The sequence below is a fragment of the Ceratotherium simum genome, chromosome 1 (genome assembly GCF_057802395.1).
Source record: "Ceratotherium simum simum isolate JZ-2026a chromosome 1, ASM5780239v1, whole genome shotgun sequence".
NCBI lineage: Eukaryota > Metazoa > Chordata > Mammalia > Perissodactyla > Rhinocerotidae > Ceratotherium > Ceratotherium simum.
In genome coordinates this window covers 64,493,001-64,513,548 of record NC_141900.1, presented here as the reverse complement: position 1 = coordinate 64,513,548, position 20,548 = coordinate 64,493,001, and the positions used below count along the sequence as shown (strand labels likewise).

General features: G+C 37.7%; 1 protein-coding gene and 1 pseudogene across 4 annotated transcripts in view; one reads left to right on the top strand and one right to left on the bottom strand.

Annotated features, from left to right (window-relative positions):
* The window catches only part of BBS9 (Bardet-Biedl syndrome 9), a 444,049-nt gene that overhangs the window by 373,008 nt on the left and 50,493 nt on the right, over positions 1-20,548 (bottom strand). The window lies entirely within an intron of this gene.
* On the top strand, positions 3,777-4,128 carry LOC101402829 (V-type proton ATPase subunit G 1 pseudogene; annotated as a pseudogene).

Here is a 20,548-nt window from a genome sequence, read left to right as displayed (position 1 = left end):
AATAAAGCTATTCACAATAGTCCTTTGTATTCCTTTTAGTATCTCTGGGATCTGAAAGTGTCTTTTAAAAAACAGAGTTTCTGGGGGCCGGCCCGGTGGTGCAAGCAGTTAAGTGCGCGCATTCTGCTGCGGTGGCCCAGGGTTCGCTGGTTCGGATCTCAGGCGCGCACCAACACGCTGCTTGGCAAGCCATGCTGTGGTGGCGTCCCATATAAAGTGGAGGAAGATGGGCACGGATGTTAGCCCAGGGCCCGTCTTCCTCAGCAAAAAAAGAAGAGGATTGGCAGATGTTAGCACAGGGTTGATCTCCTCACAAAAAAAACAAAAAAAAGCTTCTAGATTCAGAGAATAATGGTGGTCACCTAATTCCAAAACCCTCCCTCCTTTACTGTTCTGAAAAAATGATAAAACCACACTGCACCCATACCTTCTGCATTACTATGAAACAGAGAACACTGCAATCTCCACCATAAGTAGAGGGGGGGAAAAAAACTCCAACAGCACTTCCATCATCAGCCCATTGCTACTACCAAAAACCTGAGGGTAAAGAGAGTAGGGAAGAGAAGGCTGACAAGATTCTATAAAAAAGAACAGAGTGAAACAGAGATCTTAGGGAAAGTATAAAATCAAAAGAAAAAGTAAAACAATAAATGCAAAAATACTAAACATGAGTTGGGACCTAGGAGTTCATGGCTCTGGCTACAGGGAAGGAGCTTGAAAGTGTGCAGGATTGGAAGCTGCAGCCTTAGAGAAGCACTTGATTCTGGGAGTGAGTTGGCTAGAAAGAAAATAGAGATAAAGTAGTCAATCTCCATCTCTATCTTTTGTCTTGTGTAATGATATGGTCAGAAGCAATTCTGAAACTACTTTAGATATATTACAGGAATGAGCAAATGAATACATGTGTTGATATTGTTGGGAGCCAGGAATGCACTTTGGAAGAAGGGAGATATAAATATGGAATGGGAAAGGCAAGAAAGAACCACGTAGGAATGGATTGAAATTGGAGATAGTGATGTGAACTCGTGATATCTAAATAATATATATGTATGAGTATATGTGTGTTTATGTGCGTATATGCATGTTTACATGTATGTGTGTATGTATTTATGTATATTTGTATATATGTGTATGTATGTATATGTATATATATACATACATATTTCCTAGCTTTGCCCTCTGAAAGGGCCTAAAAGCAAAGATGCCATGTAACATGAGCACACTCAGCACTCAGATCTTGGTCTCTAACACCACATCCCACTAAAAGGAACTAGGGTTCCTCAGAGAAATAGCTTATTCCATGGCTGGAGCAGGACAGAAATAAGATGATCCTGATAATGTCTTTGCTTTGCTAGAAAGTAAAGAAGTGCTAAAAAAAAAAAGAAAAAAAGAAGGCATGTCACAAGGACACAGAAGCCAGCTTGAAGAGGCTTCCACTGGCCAAATCTGGGAATATTTACGAACCAAAATTATTAAGTTCAGTATTGAATTATAAACCATTAGGAAAAACAGAAATTCATGAGTCCACACTAATAATAAATACACAAATAAATGAGAGAAAAGGGATATCTACTGCTTATAATGGAACACTGAGGGCCAACTGGCAAATGTGGAGGAAGTGCTGAGTTAGAAAAATCATTTTGCAACCATCACAGTAAAGATTTTATCAGGTAATAATCATCAACGAATGATAAATTTAAGAGAAAATTTTGACAAAAAGCAAGATATTTGTACTGCTTACTAGTAGCAAGAGGAAAAAATAGTAATCATACAGTGGAGAAATCAGGCAATACCTTGACCAGTAATTCAAAATTAATCATCACTGAAGGTGACTCTATGTGATACTGTGAGAAGAATGCAATATCACTTATTCTTGGCAGTATTCTGGCCAAGTATGTATAATCTCAATGTAATCATAAGTAAACAACTGAAAAACAAAATGAGGAATGTTTTATCTTTTTAAATGGTGAGAGAGACTATATTCTTCAAAAACATCAATGTGATAAAAGACAAAGAAAGGCTGTGGAAATTTTCTAGCTTGAAAGAGGCTAAAAATACATGTAGCTGAATGTATTGCCTGCCCCTAGACTAGATCCTGTAAGAGTAGGGGAGAAATGCTATAAAGCACATTATTATATTATTAGATCAAGTGACAAAATTAGAATTTGCATATTAGAATAGATAAAAGTATTATATCAATGTAATTTTATGAAATTAATAACTGTATTGTGGTTATGTAAGAGTATTCCTATTTTTAGGAAACACACTGAAGTGTTTAGGGATAAAGGGCCATGATATATGTAATGTACTCTCAAATGGTTCAGAAAAAAATTGTGTATACACAAGAGAGAGAGAAAGAGAAAGAAATGATAAAGCAAATGAGATAAAAATATTAACAATGGGAAAATCTGGGTAAAGGGTATAAAGGTATTTCTTACATTATTTTTAACCAGAGAAAACAAAGAAAGGAAATGTAATCACATCTCAGCCATCAGTAGTGTCTATACAGTCATAATAATATAAACTCTTGTATTAGAAAAAAGCCCAACTGCTATAACAAAGATACCCCAAAATACAATGACTTAAATTAGATAGTTTATATTTATTTTGTTAACTATAGAAACAATTTCTTCTCCTAACCCTTCCCACACCCCTAAAAGTAATCCCATGTCTTTAAAGTCTCTTCATTTGAACCATCTGCCATGAATTCTCTTTCCTGCTGGGATCTTAACTGACACAGTACCTAGGGATTTGAGGACTGGTTTGCCCACATATTTGATGAACCCACAGATGATTTCCCTGCCAAGGCAAAAAGGAAGCAACAGAAATACATAGCATGCAATGGAATCACAACTGTTCAAATTATCTTTGGTGTGGTGTGGGATGGAGTGCCACTGAAGGACAAGGCTTTGAGAGAGAAATGGCTATTGCACTTGATTGTTTGATGACAATGGTAATTACAAATATTGCTCAGTGAGCTACCCACTCTGCTTAAACACAAAACAAAAACGCTTGGGACCTTGAACTCCCCAAATCAAGGTACAGGTGGAAAACCCAAAATTTCTATGGTAGTCATTTAACAGAGTGACACTGCACAAAGAAAAAAGGAAATACACAGACCTTCTAGGGTTCATTAATCCCTGAGAACGCCAAATGCCACATGATCCATTAGTCAAAATGGGGCTTAAAGAATTCCAGTTATAAATGAAGCCTTGACCCAGGTCTTTCTCACAGTAAGTACTGTGGGTGCATAGACCCATGCTGCCATTATTTTGCAATTTGTTTAACGCACAGTTGGAACAGTTACACTCACGAACTGGCTGAATTCCTACATTAGCTTCCTGTCTAATAAACAGTATTATGAAGCCTATTAAGATAGCAAGGGCTAACTGGAATCTCTTGGAACTGCCCCCAACCCACCAAAATAGCACACTTTTCAAAATCAATACTCAGCCCTAAGGAAATTGCAGAGATTAGCGCCACCATCAAAGACTTGAAAGATACAACAATGATGATGCATTCTCATTCAATATCCTGTTTGGCCTGTGAAAGAGCCAAATGGATCTTGGATAATGACTATGGATTATCATAAACTTAGGAAAGATTCCATTTACAGCTGCTATCCAAAAATATGGTATATCTACTGGAAAAGGTCAACACAGCCCATGAAACCTGGTGAAAATCTATTAACCTATTATATTTTTTAATCCAAATTAATAAAGACAATCACAAGCAATTCCCTTTGACTGTCAAAGATAGTAGTATAGGCCACCACCATGGCCAGTAAGTTGCAAGGCATCCAGCAGCTGCTGCAGGCTGAGAAGCGGGCCACCTAGAAGATGTCTGAGCCCCATAAGCAGAAGAACCTGAGGCTGAAGCAGGACAAAGAAGCTCAGGCTGAAGTTGAACAGTGCAGCCTGCAGAAGGAGAAAGGATTCAGGGCCAAGGAAGCTGCGGCTCTGGGATCCCATGACAGCTGCAGTACTGACGTGGAGGAGACCCAGGAGATGACCATCCTCCACACCTGCCCTGTTCCGGCAGAACAGGGATGAAGTTCTGGATAACCTCTTGGCCTTTGTTTGCAACATCTGGCCAGAAATCCATAAAAACTACTACATAAATGGATAGGAGAAAAAGAAAGAAGCACCTATTCCATGGATTGGCATTTTTAGATGCCTTCAGGGAATACGAAGCTTTAGAAAAGCTCAAGTTATATTCTTGTGAAAAGGCAGTAAATTATTTCTGTATATTATATAATAGGTCCCTTCAGTTTTTAGAAAATAGCAAATCCAGCTTCTTCGTACAACTTACAGCTTATCCAAAGATTTTATCTTTTTACCTCGTATTGCTTAGAAATTTAATGGGTATATGTTGTCTGTTTTCCTATGCCTTTTAGCTCAAACAACATATATATCAATATCGGCTTTTTCTTTCTTATAAAAAAAAAAAAAGAAAAAAATTTTTGAAGAAAAAAGGGATTAATATTTTTTCCCTAAAGCTTTCTTGAAGGTTAGAAACTTTATCTATGAAAAGTAGTTATTTGTATAAACAGTTATTTGTCACCTGTGTGAAGCAGCAGTCAGCATTAAAATAGTCCTTTCCGGCTAAGGGTTAGAACGATGAATACTAGTATAATTGTTTGGGCTGCTTTTAGTTCCTCTTAATCAAAATTATTAAATGATAGAATTCAAGAACTTGTTATGTGTTATTATTTGGCAATCATTTAAAAGTAAAGACCCTTTGTCATGCAAAAAAAAAAGGATCTCTTCACTCTCTTGCTTCAGGGCTATTTCGATTCTCCTGATCTTTGTTATAAGACTGTTCTCAGGGAACTTGATCATCTCCCTATCCCAAGGAACATAACGCTGGTCCAATACATCGGTGACATTATAACTAGACCTGGTAAGCAGGAAGTGGCAAGTGCCCCATAAAAATTCAAGAGCCTGCTACACTGTGAAGTTTCCAGGAAAGTCTGGGGCACGTTAGGATACACCCTCTAAAAGAAAGATGTTGCTTCACTTTGCACTGCCTTCCAAAAAAGAAAAAGCACAAAACTTGTGGAGTCTCTTTGAATTCTGGAAGCAACATATAACACATGCAAGTAGAGCTGCTACTTTTAAGTCCAGCCCAGAGCAAGCAAGAGCTCTGCAGCTGATAAAAGCTACAATGTAAGCTGCCCTGCCTTATGGCCCAGCAGACTCAATGGTACTTGAATTATCTATGGCAAATAGGTTGGCTCTATATAGCCTCTGGAAAGCCCCAAAAGGAAAGTCACTGCACAGACCCTAGAGTCCTCTGTCAACAATTATTTCTCTATTTGAGAAACATCTCCTAGTTCTACTGCGCCATGGTACAGATTGAACTTCTAGCTATAGGACACCAAGTAACTACATGACCAGAGCTGCCCATCATGAAGTGGGTTACCCAGTCTACTGAGTCATGAAATTGAGGATGTGAAGCAGTATTTCATCATTAAATAGAAATGAAATACATGAATAGGAAAAGAAGGCATAAATTGAATGAGCAAATGTCTCAAATTCCCATAGTACCTACTCTTGCCACTTTACTGCCTCTTCCATGGCTTCATGAGGAGTTCCCTATAACCAGTGAACAGAAGAATAAAAAGCACACCAACTTGGTTTACAGATGGGTCTACATGATATGCTAACACCAATGGTCAGCTGTAATATCAGTTTCCCACTCAAGGGTATCCTTGAAAAACAGTAACAAAGGAAAATCTTCCCAGTGAGTTTAACTTTGAGCAATACATCTGGTTATCACTTTACTGGGAATGTGAGATGGCCTGAGATTCAGATTTATAATGATACATGGGCAATGGCTAATGGGTTGGGGTCAAAAATTGGAAAGAACAAGACTGAAATATTGGTAAAAAGGAGGGCTAGGGAGACGGTGTGTGGAAGGACTTTTCAAAATGGACACACATTATGAAGATACTACAGATCATAGTTACCAGGAAAAGAAAGCTTCCAGCAAGGAACACAGCCATAGTTCTAGTAAATTTGAAGTTGAGACCACCCCAGTTGGGATTTAACCACCACAAGAGTGATAGGCAAAAAAATAAGGTTAATGTACTGACAGAATGATAGTTCCCTATTACTAAGAGGAAATTGGGTGGCCATTGTATAACAGGAACAGGTAGGCTATGTCTAAAATCCAGGGGACTCACTGTCTCTTAGTCTCCTAGTATTCCAGTAATAAAGTTAATGGAAAACTATGGCAACCCAATAAGCATAAGACCACCAAGGACTGAGATCTTTTGGGTATGAAGGTAAAGAACCTTGACTAGCCAAGGTGCTGGAAAAATATAAGGGGAACATAAAATGGGTGGTGGAGAAAGGAAGTTATGATTATCACTTTCAGCCTATTGACCAGCTACAAAGATGGAGACTATAACAGCTATGCGCATTTCATATTAATCAATTATTTCTCCCCATCTCACCCCTTTTACAGTTATCTTATATGAAGAGTACTAGTGATGGCTACATTGCAATTTTGGTTTCAGTTGGGAATATGACTGAAATATCACCTTGTGGCAAAAGGTGACTGATGGGACCCTATGTCTCCCCTGGCTGGGAGTGAGAAGTTTTTGTCTGAATGAAGAGTAAGAGGACGGACCCTTCTCCATGGCTCCAGCGCTTAATAAGTCCTCAAAACAATGCTATTACTGCCTCCTGTCCCTTCAGCCCTAGAAATGGTAACAGCTTTCACTGCTGATAATATACGAGTGCTTCACTATTTGTTCCCTTAACCCTGCCTCCTTTTGTCAATGATCCCTTCTCTAAAATCTCTTCATTTAAATTATCTGAGATAAATTCTATTTCTTCCTGGGATACTGACTGATGAAAAGAACATATGGAAATTAGAAAAGTAGTGTTCCACTTTAGTAAAAATAAATAAGGATGGTTAATTTATAATCTTTGTTACATGAAACCTAGGGAGCAGCATTTCTCATAGTATGGTCTGCAGATCTCATGTGGCTCCTCTATAAGAATTAGCTGGGGTACTTAAAAATGCAGATTCCTCTGCTCCACCTCAAACTGCCCAAATCTGAATTTCTGGAAGTGAGACCCTAGAAGCAACACTATTAGTAAGCCCTCCTAGAAAATTCTTTGCACACTAAAGTTTAAGAACCATTATTCAAAAGCAGTGGTTCTCTAAGTGTGGTTCCCCAGACCAGCAGTATCAGCATCACCTGGGAACTTGTTAGAAATGCAAATTCTTGGGCCCTACCATAGACCTACTGAGTCAGAAACTCTGAGAGTGGGGCCCAGCAATCTGTGTTTCAATAAGCTTTCCAGGTGATTCTGGTGGACACTAAAGTTTGAGAACCACTATTTTAGAGTTTAGTCTTTTCTCTGTATAGCAAACGTGGTTTTTGTCAGCCAGTATCTGTTCCTGAATTCTATGTGATCCAAATAGGACTAACTACCTTACCAACCCTCACCACCTACCAAAGAGCAGAGGACTTAACCAAGACCTTACCCATAAGAGTGTACCATCCTCTCACCTTGGTGATGGGGTCAAGAATGAGCATATGATCCAATATGAGCCACTCAAAGTCCTTAGCAGGTCTTTGTTACTTAGAATTATTAAGAGAGACTTATTTTTCATTACAGTTGCTGAACTAGAGGCTGACAATGGGTAAATGGAACCAAGCACAGGACTGAGCGCTTTATAGACATTATCTCAGATACTGACTCTCTGTTCAGATACATTAAGCTTTGGGTGACTGAGAGAGCCATGTGAAATGACTTACATGCTGTTACAAGACAGAACCAGGCTTCCTAACTGAAAATAAAAGTTGGAACTTGGGATTGGTGGCATCTCTAACAAACACTGGGTTAAAATGCTCTTATAGTAGATCGTGGACTAACACAGTGTTCATCTCCTCTCCCTCCAGAAACAATATTAGAATGATAGCAATCCTAGCATCTGCCCAAATTAAGAATGCCCCCATTCTCTGAGAAAAACCAATCCTATTGATAGCAATGAAAATGAAACTATAGGAAACTAAGAGACAAAATCCTATCAAACGTTTACACTCTCCTTATATTCCCCAGTAATTATTGTGCCAAGTACTCAGATATTACTTGCCCTGTTGCCAACCATGTGCCTGAAGGTGAGATTACTCAATTGTCGGAACATTCACTAGGCCCCAGAGGTGAAATAACTCACTCAACTATGGGGGCAGACAACCGAGCTTTTTGTCCATGACTTACAGCCAAGCTTCTCTAATCATGACCTGGCAACCATTCTGATCCCCTTTATTATTATTTCACTCAGGGAAGAAATTAAGAACCTATGGAGACAGCCACTCACATTTTCTTTTACCTGACTAGGGAGTCTGAGGACAAGTTTCTCCACAACATTTTACAGAAGCATTATATCAAAAGAGCAAGTATGACTTCCTATTTCAAGATAGTGAATTAAACACTCTTATGTCCCCTTCTCTTCTAAAAAAAAAACCACCCCAAACAACAAGGAATAAAATATACAGACATAAACTCCTTCAAAGAAATCAGAAGACCTGTGGTAAGCCTAACTACAATCTGTGAAGATGGAAAGTGAACGGAGAAAAGGTAAACAATACAGAAGAGCAGAGCAAGGTCAAATCTAAATGCCTAAAGAGGAATAAATTTATTCACCCCATAAAATTCTGAAAAGGCTCAGGAAGTAAAAGCACCAGGTACCACAGAAAGTGAAGTGAGGTAGGATCTGAAGACAAGGGAGCAATATAAAAGTCTATGTCAGTAACACTTAGACACCTAGACCTCCACAGGAAACAAAGTATAATCTCTGGAGAAGTTGAACTAAACAAGGGACTCCAGATTGGGGGGACACCAGGTATAGAAGAGCATGGGAACAGGGCAAGCAGCTGAAAATACACAGATGAAGAAAAAGTCTACATCCCAGATAGTCAATCCTCTAACTCCCTCCCCTACCAGCTCCAGAATACATGGGTCTAGGCTCATGCTCCCCAGACAGAAGTTAAAGAAACCTCTAGAAAAAGAAAACCACCTCAGGAGAAAAGACCTATAGCTACAGATATTTGAGTCCCCAATAAAACAGCCAGGTAGTTCCCAAACTGTCCTAAAGTAAGCCCACCAGTTGACAAGCCCTGACTCCTGTGCCAAGGGACACACAGTTGCAATCAGCCTTTATTGCTTGACTGCTAAATATAAATGAGTAGCCATTAAGCACATGAAAACATGTTCAACATCATTAGCCATCAGAGAAATACAAATCAAACCCACAATGAGATACCACCACACACCCACTAGGGTTGTTACAATCCAAAAGATGGACAATAACAAGTGTTGGCAAGGATGTAGAGAACCTCATCCTTGGGTGGAACTTGCATGCATTGCTGGTAAGAATAAAAACTGGTGCAGCAACTTTGGAAAACAGTTTGGTAGTTCCCCAAAAGGTTAAACATAGAGTTACCATAAAATCTAGCAATTCCCCTCCTAGGTATATACCCAAGAGAAATGAAAACTTATGTCCACACAAAAACTTGTATATGAATGTTCACAACAGCACTATTCACAATAGCCATAAAGTAGAAAATCTAAATGTCCATCAACTGATGAATAGATAAATATAATGTGGTATATCCACACAATGAAATACTATTCTGCAATAAAAAGGAATGAAATACTGATACATGCTATAGCATGGATAAACCTTGAAAAAATTATGCTAAGTGAAAGAAAGCAATCACAAAAAACCTCATATTGTATGATTTCATTTATGGGAAATGTCGAGAACATGCAAATCTATAGAGACAGAAAGTGAATTAGTGGTTGCCTAGGAGTGAGGAGCTTAGATGGAAATGGGCAGGAACTGTTAATGGGTGCTATATTGTGATTTATAAGAAATATATATTTGGTCTTCATCCACAGTTCCTGGCTCACAGCTCCCAAAACCCTTAGAATTTCCTAAGTGTTCAGAGTGATAAAGGTGTCTTTTGTTGTGTTAATGAGGTGACTTTTGGACCTCACCTAAGGATGGGGGCTGGTTGCCAGGAGAACCAGCTATATGATTAGAGGGTGGGACTGACCTCCAGGGAGGGGAGAGGGGCTGGAGGTTGAATCAATCGCCAATAGCCAATGATTTAATCAATCGCGCCTATGTATTGAAGCCTCCATGAAAACCCAAAAGGACAAGGTTCAGAGAGCTTCTGGGTTGGTGAACACACAGAGATATGGGGAAAGTGGTTCGCCTCAAGAAGGCATGGAAACACCCTGCCCTTTCCCTGTACTTTGCCCTATGCAGTTCTTCCATCTGGCTGTTCCTGAGTTCCTTTTATAATAAACTGGTAATCTAGTAAGCAAATTGTTTCTCTGAGTTCTGTGAGCCACTCTAGCAAATTAATCAAACCCAAGGAGGAGGTTGTGGGAACCTCTGACATATCCAAATGGTCAGAAGCCCAGGTAACAACCTGGGCTTGTGACTGGCATCTGAAGGGGAGGGGAGAATCTGATGCTATCTCCAGGTAGATAGCATCAGAACTGAGTTGACTCGTAGGACACTGAGCTGGCGTCTGAAGAATTACTTGGTGCTGCGTGGGAGGAAAAAAAACTCATACACAACCATTTTAATGTGTAAGGGGTTTATTTTGGAGTGGTAAAAACGTTCTAAAATTGATGTGATGATGGCTGCACAACTCTGTGAGTATACTAAAAACCATTGAATTGTATACTTGAAATCAGTGAAATTGTATGACATGTGACTTGTATCTCAATAAAAATGTTTTGAAAGAAAGATTAGATGGATGGATGGACGGATGGATGGATAGACAGACAGATAGATAGATAGATAGATAGATAGATAGATAGATAGATAGATAGATAGATAGCCAAAGATAGTCAGATAGCCAGCTGTCCACTTTCCTTCCCTCTTCCTACTTGTCATACATTCAGTAGCCAGGTATTTACTGCCCCTCATCTTCTGCCCACCCCCCAAAAAAAAGAAAAAAAAAAAAAAAGGAAGGGAGGAAGAATCCTTCTCTTTAAAAAAAATATTGACCTGTCTGGGAAGAAATATAGTCATTAACATGGGTGCTAGCTTCTGTGAATACATAGCCCTCCTCTCCTCATTCTAACATTTGGAAGTCCTTAATTTAAGCTAGCTCCCCGTCCACTCACTTTAAACCTAGGCCGGCTGGTCAAAAGCCCAGTGCAGTTTCACAGTACTTCAGCTTTCTATGGATCCATCCTCAAATAAAAACTGACAACCAAACATTTGAGGAAAGCCTCCAAGAAGAAAAGCCCAAGAAAAACAAAACAACACAACAAAAATTAATCCAGAACAAAATGAGGTAATTCAAAAAGTAAAAAAATAAAGGGAGAGAAATTCCATACCTCCAAGATGACAGAAAGGTCCCCAGGAACGAGAGGGAATTGACAGATTCAATAGTATGACTCAAAGCCTAGAAAACCTTGAGGAATTGTAAGGCTATGTAAAGAAATGTATGCTTAAAAAAAAAAGAAAGAAAGAAAAGAATCCACGAGAAACATTTTGCTTTGAGTAGCACAAGACATTGTACTCATAAAGAAGGAAATACGATCCTGGTACACTACACTGAACAATATTTACATAATTCAAACAAAGTATGCATTAACTTATATAATCATTTATAGAGAAGTCATGGAAGATTTAGCTATAATTACAGACCAGTATGTAAGTATTATTAACCTTGACAAAGCAAGAATAAAGTTCTGTCTGAAGTTGATAGAAGTTGAGAGACTTAAGGTACAGAGAAATAAAGATCAAGATAAAATGGCTAATGTGTTCATTTTATAAAATGTGGAATCAAGGGGTTGAAAGCTGATGGAATAAGAAATAGAAGTTTAATTATCCTGTTTGTAAGTGCAGAGGCGAGCAGCAATAGAAATGAGAATAGTGATATAACTGGAAGAAGGATAAGAGAAAGGATGTGTCATTAATCAAAACCTTTATCACTGTGGCACATCAACAGACAAAATCTAAATATGACGCATCCAAAAATAGTGCTGTAATCATATTATTTAGAGATAACCATAAGAAAAAATAAAGGTAGAAATGAATCATATTGGAGAGTAGTGGACACTGGGGGGGGGGGGACTGATGCCTTCATAAGCTTGTCTGTATTATATGAATTTTTATTTTTATCAAATTAATTGCACATAGTTAGAAGTTTTTTTTTGAGGGGCTGGCCCAGTGGCACAGTGGTTAAATTTGCGCGCTCCGCTTTGGCAGCCCAGGGTTTGCAGATTCAGATCCCAGGAGCAGACCAACGCACCACTTGTCAAGCCATGCTGTGGCGGCGTCCCATATAAAGTAGAAGAAATGGGCACAGATGTTAGCCCAGGGCCAATCTTCCTCAGCAAAAAGAGGAGGATTGGCGACGGATGTCAGCTCAGGGCTAATCTTCCTCACAAAAAAAAAAAAGTTATTTTTGAATGTTTCTGTGATCTTGCAAGGTTTAAAGTAAATGGTCTATTGTTAAAGATGTAATAATATATCTTACTAACGTATTTCTAACATCTCTCTCCTAAGCCTAGGAACTTCATCCCTGATTTTCTAACAGCCTTGCAGTGGATTGAATCATATTAAAGGGTGTCATTAAATTCCCCCACCTTAATTTAAAATGGTACATAAATGTGCATGGTGTGTAATCATTTTTAAGTGGGAGAGGGAGGAGAGGAGAATGAATAGGTATAATATATTTTAAAATATATTATTAAAAAGCCAAAAGGTAGAAGACTGACTTCTACACTTCTAGTTCACTTCAAGGACACTGTGATAAATACAAAGAGCTCAACTATTCTGTAATAAGCACTATATAAATCCTAAAACTCTACCTTAATATATTAGCCTTTAAAAGCCAGAAAAACAGAGCTATGCCAGTTAATCTCAAAACTGGGGAAAATTTACAAGAAATATGGTTCAGGCATATTAGAGGTCCCTAATTTCAGTGTCCTCATTAACTGAATAACCTAATAGGCCCAATGCCTACTAACCTATATCATTTGTCAAGCTTATATTTATTCCAATATAATTAATACACACTGACTCCCCAACATATAATCTATTCTACATATTGACATCAAAACAATATGGTTTTCAGGGAGTTGGGCAGGAGAAGCAAAGAAAGGGTAAGGGATGAATGATGGAGCCAATTTCCCAAGTTTCAAAAGAATTTGTCACCATCTTTCAAAAAGAAAAGAACCATTGATTGGGTTCCCAAATTATATTATGTGTTGATCAATTCAAGAACAGCCTAATACTGCTGAGAAAACCACAGAATAACAGGATTTTGAATAATCTTTCACTGAAAGGTAAAAGTTAAACATCATATTCCTTAAGAGAACTAGCAGCAGTAGACATATTAATAGTGCTAGGCACTGTTCCTAATATATCAGGACCCACATTAAAACCACTGCTAAAGTCTAGAAATGGTCATAACAAATCTTTCAACCTTACAGCATAAAATTCAGTTGATAATTTCTTTGTCTAACACCTAATAAACCTCATTCTTCCAAAATTGTGGAAAAGCTAAGCACAGTCCTCCCTTATTATAAAGTTTCCTGTTACAAAGTTGCATGGTTTACACATATGTTATACTTTACTATTGAGAAAAAAAAAAAAGTCCTCCTTATAACACCCTCTTTGTTGTAATACTCAACATACTTTGCCTCCAGGCTAGATATATAATGAAAGCAAAATGAATTCAGACAGATTGTTGAGGAAAAAAGCTAGTTTCTTTTTAGTAGTCTTTCTAAAGTCTTTTTTCTTTCCTTGTAGCTTTTCATCATCTTAATGTTTTGTTCCCACTGAACATGTTCCTTTTCTTTTTACATATTTCCTTTGGTAAATGAAAGATGATAGATTGTTAAAACCAGTTTGTACTACCTTGGAAAAAAGCACTTTTAATATACAACTTCTGCCTTCCAAAACTTTGTACAAATTTCACCTTTAGGACAATGAACTGTATAGGACTTAATCAACTAGCTGCAAAAAGCCATACAAAATCTTAATTTTCCACTCACATTTTATGTTCACAGTCCTCGAAAATCAAGAATATAACTTTCCAAATTAGATTTAGGAATATTTCTCAGTTATTGTTTCCATATTAAATAGTACTGTCTTCTTTTAGCAAAGATCTAGAAATGCTGCTTTAAAAGGTTCTTATTCACAAATTTCAATATAAGGAAATTTGGTTTTAAAACCCTGCTTGGGCCAGCCCCATGGCTTAGCGGTTAAGTGCACGCGCTCCACTGCTGGCAGCCCGGGTTCAGATCCCAGGCACGCACCGACGCACTGCTTCTCCGGCCATGCTGAGGCCATGTCCCACGTACAGCAACTAGAAGGATGTGCAACTATGACACACAACTATCTACTAGGGCTTTGGGGGAAAAATAAATAAATAAATAAAATTATTTAAAAAAAAAAAACCCTGCTTATTTTAAACTTAGGCAGAAATATAGTTCAAATATTAATATAATATGGGGGGACTTATTCTGATATGCCAAGCTTAACCATTTCTGATATTCTAAATTAGCCAGAAGTGACTTAAATTATGTACTATATGAAATACTGAAGGTGCAAATTTTATATCTTTAAAGTTTAAGAGGTAAACACTTAAAATTCTATTCTTCCACATAAAGCATGCCTACTAATATTAGAACTCTACTCTCAATATTCTCCAGTGTCTTAAAATTTTATAATAGTGAAAAGGATTGGAAAACGGTTTTAGCAGTATAATAAAAGTAATCATCCTACATTTGTATGACATTTTATTTTTGTACTGTCCACATGAAGAATTATATAAGGATGTTCATAGCAGCTTTATTCACATTAGTCAAAAATTGGAAACCACCCAAATGTCCATCAAAAAGATGATATACTTAAAATTTACTATATATATATATATCTCCTCTCCACAGATTACCACTAATGTACTTTTAAAATGCATTTAACATGATAGCAGTCAACACAAACATTTGTTTTTCATATTAAGCATTAACATATATCTCTACTTTGTGTTTTAGAATTTAAATCTGCAAGCAAGAGTTTCCATGTAGAATGGAAAAGGGTTAGTGAATCAACTTAATTCAAGAGAGACTAGGGGGAGGGGAAGAGTGTTCATTTCCCATGGCAATGTGCTTTATAGATGAGTTTTTGAAACTGTTGGAACCCTTTATATCACAGTGTCATTTGAATAAAGTAGTTTTACGGTAATCATTTTCCTTCTCAATTGAGTAAAATATTTAATAGCTTAGCTATTCCACTGTTAAGAAGAGGACCATGATGAAACATACATAGAGATCAGAAATGGTTGTCAAACCCTATCAAGACTGCCATATTTAACCACCCTCTCGTCAAAGGCAGTCTTGACCACAGACATTCCCATAACACTTTTTCAGCCTTGGCATTCAGCCACCATGAAAGAAATTATTTTTTTTTTCAAACAACCCCAAGAAACTTCAAATATTCTTTTTAGCGTTTTCCCCTCTTAGCCACAGTAGGCAAGGAAACATTTAACCACTAAATTTCCATAGCATATGTAGAGAAGGAATCAGAATTCACCTCTCAGGAAAAGTAACAACTTTAAATGATCACGTAAAAATTGAATTTGCAGACTACAGGGAACCCTCTTTATAACCTTCCCCCAGGAACTAAAGGTTTTATACAACATAATATACAGGAAGACGCTATTTGAAAGTAACATTGTTTTATGGGTCTTGGACCAGAGATTTTATAAATGAATACCATATATATGAGAAAATCCAGCACAGGATGAGAACCAATCCTATTATCCCCTTGATCTTCCGACTTCTCACTGTGGATTCATAAAGGATCTTAAAAACAAATGAGGGAAGTTCTCCAATACTATAAAACACCTACACTTTAAGGCCTAGGCAAGAAACAGGAGCCAGTACACCATGGGGATTCTTCTCCAACATTATTCTCTAACATTTCAACCATATCTATTAGAAAATAGGGGCCATATGGTTCACTGGTGAGACAAGGGTTATCAAAACATTATCTGTTGATTCCCTATAAGGAAAATAGTGTTAATCTTTTATTAGCACTAACATCCTCACACAAAAAAGCAAGGCTGTGTTCTGGCTGTTCGTTCACCCCAGCTGGGCATATCAGTTCACTCTCTGGATGGCCATCAAAGAATCCAGACAGCTTTGGGAAGCACAGCAACCGCATGTGGTCACTAATACATTTCCTTGGCAGACAAGAAAAAGACTTCAGTTTAGACAATTAGAAGTTATTTGAAGACTGAGGATCTGATTATCTAGGTTTTCCTCAAGATGAGGCAAAAGGCAACTTACTTGTTCTTCAGTTCACTATTTTCTTTGGCGGGCTTTTTATTCCAAAGAATTCATGAATTTTTATTTATATGACAATATAATCCCATACAAGCTTATAGAAGTCATTTTATGATTTAAAAAATATTCCACCATGCTCATATATATTATTAGTAAAATCTGTTCACCTCCTTTACTGACAATTATATTCCAAACATACTGAACCTTTTATATATAGTATTTTCTTTCCACCTCATTCACAAATGTGGGACTACTGTGCTGTCAGACCTTTATAATCTATACCATGCCCACATTACGTCTACAATCTAACTTTAAACTTTTCTTGATAAAAATTCTACTTTTCTTAAGTTCCATTTGACTGAAAAAAATGAAAGTAAAATAAAGGAACTGGAAGAGTTCAAGGAAAATGAGCTTTCACAAGGCACAGAGAGAGGAGAAATAAAAGTGTTAACGAGAAAAAATGTCTTATACTAAATATTAAAGAATTTAAATAATTTTTGAAAACTGAAAACTTTTTGATTTTTGAACATTATCATAAATACTCAATAATTCTGAATATCACACTTTATGCTGAAAAACGTAGTAATAACAAAAGGATAAATAATGTACGGAAACACAAATCCAGGTAGATGAGAAAACATTATTTCTACTGGTAAGCTTGACTGCCTCACTGGCATATTGAGAAATAATTTGAGTAAAGGTGAATCCAGGAGGCCTAAGTAATCATCTCCACTTTTACCACTATGGGAGATAGTAACTACCATGACCCAGATACTGTAGTAGATGTTCAACATGTTTGCTGAAGAAGAAAACAAAACTCAGATGTTGGCTAGAATGAGAGCACTGGGCTAACATTTGTTTCTGAAAAATAACCTTGAAAGCCTGATGTGTATAACATCAGCCCTGCCCAATCACATGGTTATTTTGGTTCATTCACTCAACAAATACTTACTTAACATCCACTATGTGCCAAAGACTGTGCAAGACATTAGATACACGGTGATGAACAAAAGACATGGTTTCTGCCTTCATTAAACTTACAGAAAAGCCGCCCTCTCCTTCCTCTCTCAGAGTTCACACAGACCTTCTCTCTAACTAGCAAGGCAATTAAATAAAAGGTAATATACTAGAAAGAACATGAGCTTTAGAATCAGATAGCTCTGGATTCAAAGCCTTGCTATGCCCAGGTATGATTTGCAGCAAGACCCTTATCTTCTTTCAGCTTCTGTTTCCCAATCTGGGAAACGGTGATTAAGCTACCTATCTTACAGGGTTAAATGATATAGCACAACATATAGGAGATAATAAATATTAGCACTCTCTCCGTATAGTCTTCTCTACAAATAAATATAAAAATTCCTACTAGAAAATCAAACTACGGAAGACAGAAACATCAAAACTCTGCATAGGAGAGAACTTTCTAAGCTTACAATAAATAGAATAAATTGTACAGGAAAGGAAAAATTTGACCACAATAAAACACACACACACAATTTAAAAGACATGAACAATCTGGCAAAAAGATAGTCGTATCAAGTACAAAGAAATTAATCTGTACTAAATAAATAGCTCATATAATAGAAATAAAATAATAGACTGTCTATCCTGGAGTCTACCAGAATCATCCAAACAACCGAACTGTTGAATCCACAAAAATTTTTATGATGAACATTCGTTTTTCAAATCTGGCAATCCAGGGACTACTTCCAAAAAATCCTTTCAAAAATGTAACACTGTGGCCGGCCCGAGGCTTAGCGGTTAAGTGCGCGCGCTCCGCTGCTGGCGGCCCGGGTTCAGATCCCGGGTGCGCACCGACACACCGCTTCTCCTGTCATCCTGAGGCCGTGTCCCACATACAGCAACTAGAAGGATGTGCAGCTATGACATACAACTATCTACTGGGGCTTTGAGGGAAAAAATAAACAGGAAAAAAAAAAAAAAAGAATAATAAACCTACATCAGCAGCAATGAAACAAAGGAAGAGACACAACTTCATGCCATAATCTTCAAAAAATGATGACCATCAAGACACATAGATGTTTCCAAGAATCTTCAGGGCCATATTTAGTGCATTTTGCACTAGTTTGCACTCCAAACTCCACACAAGGAGGAGGCAATGGCGAGGTTGTGAATAAACAAAATTCTGAAGACCTTACTAAAACTCTCAAATTTAGAGAACGACAGATCCAGAGGAGATGCAGACAGCCTGGAGAAATGGAAATTCCCAGAATAACAAAAGCTCTACCTTCACCACATGCCATTTCTAACAGACAAGAAAAAATTTTACCATGTTGGTGTTTTTCTGCAAAAAGAAAGACAATAGTAAAGGCCATAGACCATAAAAATAGCTGCCCGGCTAAATATCTCCAGCAATGATTATGAGTATGAAAGTGGAAGATGGGCTAGAGAAGGAACTGCCGTGTGAAGCCTCACACACACTCACAAGGGGCCAGAAGAAAAGTTGGGGGTGGGAGGAAGAGGGGGAGTGGGGAATGGAAACGGATTCTGGTGAGATATAATCAAACAGGGAAAGAACAAATGAGGCTGACTCTGAGAAAACCTAGTGCGGAAGTCATTACAGAAAAGATCCAAAGTTTGAGAACATCCTCCCCAACTACCAACATGACAAGTTACAGACCATCCAGGTGGTCTGTGGTTCAAGACACTTAACAAAACCACAGAAGACAGGGCTGAAGCCAGATCGTCCAGTTAAGCTACCACAGCCTCAGCTACCCTCTCTATCTCCCCCCTACCATCCCCACTGCCCCACAGACAAGTGACAGGTAGAGACACTGCACAACATCCAGCCCTCAAAATAGTGTGTCAGAAATGAAAACAAACTCATCTCTGATTGGGTGGGAGCAAAGGCAAGGAAAATTAACCAGCACCATAAAAAAGCAAACTGGCCCAGACAGAGTTAGCCAAGCTAAGCTTGAGCGAGATAAAAAGAGATTGGCCTGGCAAATCCATAAACGCACTAGAGAAAAAAGTCAGGGAGAGAGGGAGTGGGGAAGATGACATACAAAAGACAGATGAAGTAAAACAGAACTAAGAATCAGAAGAAAGCTCTCTGAAAACATTTCACACTACTGAGCAACTTAATAAGAATATGAATTAAATTAAAAAATCATGCAATGACAGGGAGACACAGCAGGCTGCAGAACTAAAACAACAAAATGAGAACCAAACCAAAACCCTGACATACATTATATATATACGAAATACAACATTATAATAATTGAAGGACAATTTGTTAACAAGTGAGACACGGTTGTGGTGTCATCTACCAAATCTCAAAAGATCAGTGGATGATCCACGTAATGTGGACAGGATATAAAAAGAAAAGATTCAAAATGACTCTCAGAGACTACTTCATGTCAGGAAATCTCAAATTTCAAGGAACAAAAGTCATTTACAAGCAACATTCCAAGTACATAGACCGAAAAAGGAAGCTGAAAGAAAAGGCAAGGTAGCAAGAATAAGCAGAGGGCGTTGACTGTCAGAAGTGCTGTCATACACGCTCCCCACAGTAACACAGTACTGATGCAAGATACTTGCATCATTCCCAGAGTACTGATGCAAGATACTCCCCATCCACCTACAGACATGTTTCCATAGATCCTGAGCTGTGATTTGGACACACCCTACGTGTAGCTCAAGAGAGCTTTCCCAGAATATAAAATATGCATAGCTTTAAAATAACCATACAAAATTTTTTTGCCATTTTAAAGGAAAAGCAAGTTTGACTTGGGGTGCAAGAATTGATAGGTAAAATATAACCATCGCCAAATATTTAGGAATATCACATAACATCCTATTTTTTCTGTATGCAGATAAAACCAAGTAATATGTATTTTTTTTTGTTCGCTAGTAAATCCATATGTTTATAATTGATGTAAAATGAGGGCCAATATTTAATAAATTCTTCAAATGATTTCAAGATATAATCATATGAAGCAAAAGCTTTTCTAAGAAATATATCTATTTGACATGTTTATTGCCATTATTTGCTTACATCCCATATTACACAGCATCAGACTTTATAAACATACTTCTTCAATGGTTGTGGCCTTTTGATGGTGAGATAGCGAAAATCCAGAAATATAAAATTACTCTGGATTAGTTCAAGTTGGAATATTGTGGGTTACAGTCTCTTACACACTGGGTATGTTATCAGTGGTTGTGTTGGGAGATGGCGC